Below are 3,176 nucleotides of genomic sequence, written 5' to 3' on the forward strand. Positions count from 1 at the left end.
ATACATTATTCTTAAATATAGTTGCAATGTTGTACAATAGCTCTCTTGAGTTCATTCCTCCTATTGAAATTTTCTATCCTTTTACCAATACCTCCACAAACCCTTCTCCCCAGCCTCTAGCAACCATAATTCTACTCTCTCTAAATTTGGATTTTCTAGATTCCACATATAAGTGCGGTCAAGCAGTATTTGTCTTTCTGCTGCTTTACACCTAAGGACTCCTCACACTTTTATTTAATTTTATTGTTAAACCATAGAAGAATGTAATTTTCATAGGTTAAAACTGCCAAATATTAGAAAATTTCAAAATAATACATTTACATATTTTTAAGTAGATCTATAGACTTAAAAACATCGGTCCTTGGGACCCTGCCCTCTGTACCCCTGAACCACACTCCCCAGAGGGAAACAATTTCATTGTTTAAACTGTTTCTTCTGATTCCTTATTTCTAAATAATAATAATAATAATAATAAATTCTTATTTCTTGAGATTTCTGTTTTATACTTTATATATGAATTTGCTCCTGGGGTAGGGGGACATACATCTCAATGTCACCAAGCACGCTGGATATTGTCTGTGTTTCAATTGTTTTTATGGAAATATTTCCACTGGAGCCTTTTATCCTGCTACCCAAATCTCAACTTGTGCTCTCTAGACCTGCTAACTTTTCTATCCAAGAACCTCTATTCCTACCATCCTGGGAATTCCATTCTCTCATATGTTTCCCTTTCCTCACATTGTCTTCATGCTCTCTTTCTTGGTTTGCAATCTCATTTGTGGAACACACACACTCCGTAGCTTTCTGAATATCAGGCAAAAGAAATATTTATTTTAAAACACATATGTTTTCAAAAGTCATTCTACCTTCACACTTGATCAATGGTTTGGTAGAATATAAAATTCTAGGTCAATATTAACTTTTCCTAGAATTATGAAGGCATTACTCATTGTCTTCCAGCTTCTGAGGCTGTAGATTAGTTCCATGGCCATTCTGATATCTGATTATTTACATGTACAGGCTTATTCTCCTTAGAAAGTCTAGGGCTCTTCTCCACATCCTAGTGTTCTAAAATTACATGAAGATGATAGATGAGAGAGAGCCAAACCCATTAATTCATTGTTGGGGCTTAAATTCAGAAATTCCTGTCCTGTATTTCTGAAAATTTCTCTTGTATTATTTCTATCCTCAGTATTCTCTCTTCTGAGCTTCTATCAGTCAACTGTTGACATTTTGGACTCTTTCTTCAGTTTTCTTATCTTTTTTCCCCTATTTTCCATCTCTAGCTTTTTTGTTCTACTTCTTAGGGGTTATAATCCACATTTTCTTCCTCAATGCTATCTCTCATCATATTTATTGAATATATCATTTTATCATATTTTAAATTCTCAGAAGCACTTCTGTGCTGTATAACCTTTTATCTCTGCAAAGTTACCTTATATATTATCTCTCTGAGGCTATATAGATTTAGGGTTGTTTGTTTTATTTTGAAGTTTTCTTATATATTTCCTGTTGGCATTTCCTTAGAGTTACTTTTGTTATTTGCTTGTTCTGATCACTATCTTTTCTATAGGAAACTTTTCTCAAGTGCCTGATGATCTTTGGTTCTTTGGTTTTCTATCTAAAAGTGAAGTCCAAAATGTTCTTGTGTCAGGTTAGAGCTTTTTGGTTGATGGGTTTTTACAGCAGAGGATCATATGGTGACACAGCCACTTTGTGTGCAGGGTTTCCAATAGCAGTACCTGAAGGTCTGTTCTTTCTTGTACTTGTTGTCCTTGAGATGTTACATCTTTTTATTCCTTCTGTGATTTCAGTGAAATTTGAGAAGGAAACAGAAATCAGTTTATGGATTTAATCTACCTCACTGAGCTGCAAGTCTTCTATTACATTTATGATAATTCATGTTTCTTTCTGGGAAATTGGGGGGTTGTATGCTGTCTTTGGGCCACTCAATTGTGTCTATGCCTTCTGGTGAGGCAGCCCTCAGAAGTTACGAATGTCCCCTTGTCTCTCCCTAGTTTGTCTCTGCAGCCCTGTTTCTGGATAGAACCTACTGGGGGTTCCTGTGGGTTTTTCTGATTCCTTGAGTGCACAGCACAGTCTGAATAGTTGGGAATTCACTTACCAGCTTTTCCTTCCTGTTTTGCCTGAAGCAGCAAAGACCTGTCGGCCAGAGCCTATTGCCTGCACACTTACCATGGTTCCCACAGCCTTGCCTGGCAGAGCCAAGTCTCTGAGTGATGACTCTTGCACTTCAAGACCAACAATTTCAGTGTGGCTTTGGGGCCTGTCACTCATTATATGGACCTTCCTTGCAGCCATTCAGAACCTGGCACTGATCTCCCCTGAAGAGTAGCATGGTTTGGTGGGGCAGTGGGGAAAAGCATCTGCTTTGAGACACCTCTGGGTTTTGCCCCAGCTGGGACCTCAACTTGGCCTCAACATCTCCAAGGCTTAATTTCTCCAAGTGTGAAATGGGTATAACATTAGAACCATGAAATAATATTTCACAGCTTTTGCTGATGTACTGCTAGATAGCAGGTGTCCTACCCAGGCTCTGCAACTCTAACAGGAGAGGGCATCCAATTGACTGAGCTTCTATCAGTATTAGTTACCTCTGGGAATCGAGGGGCTTCATTCTTTATATTTTAAGGCCAAAGGTGTGAGACAGGAAAACTTTGAAATGGAGATGCCGATAGAGAGAGCAGGTTTGTCCTTGTACTCTATAGCAAATGGAAGATTTCCAAGCTGGGGGAGAAGGAAGGAGATGCTTTTTTGGAGCCCAACACCCTGTCCCTCATCCCTGTGCCAAGCCCAGGGTGGGCAGAGAGGCTCTCAGAGTGGAGAGGACTGATACACTGCCCATCCTGGATCTTTGAGGGTGACAGTGACAGTGACAGGTTATGACAGTGAGAGGCTGTAGGAGTTCCTGGAGTTTGCATGGACCTAAGTAGAGGGCAGAAGGCCACTGAGAATGAGCACCAAGAACCATTCTAGAGCCAGGCACAGTGGTGCACACCTGTAATCCCAGTGACTTGGAAGGCTGAGGCAGGAGGATCGAAAGTTCAAGACCAACCTCAGCAGCTTAACAAAGCCCTAAGGACTTAGCAAGACCCTGTCTCAAAACAAAATATAAAAAAGGGCTGGTACCAAAAGAAGGAGTTAAGGACTAGAGA

General features: G+C 40.0%; 1 long non-coding RNA gene across 1 annotated transcript in view; it reads right to left on the reverse strand.

Moving 5' to 3' along the window:
• Positions 1-642: 642 nt before the first annotated feature.
• Positions 643-3,176, reverse strand: part of LOC125613548 — a 10,453-nt gene continuing 7,919 nt past the window's right edge. The window contains exon 3 of the long non-coding RNA XR_007344089.1: positions 643-653. This is a non-coding gene — a long non-coding RNA (uncharacterized LOC125613548). The remainder of the gene's footprint in view (positions 654-3,176) is intronic.

The sequence above is a fragment of the Marmota marmota genome, unplaced genomic scaffold (genome assembly GCF_001458135.2).
Source record: "Marmota marmota marmota unplaced genomic scaffold, marMar, whole genome shotgun sequence".
Classification (NCBI taxonomy): Eukaryota; Metazoa; Chordata; class Mammalia; order Rodentia; family Sciuridae; genus Marmota; species Marmota marmota.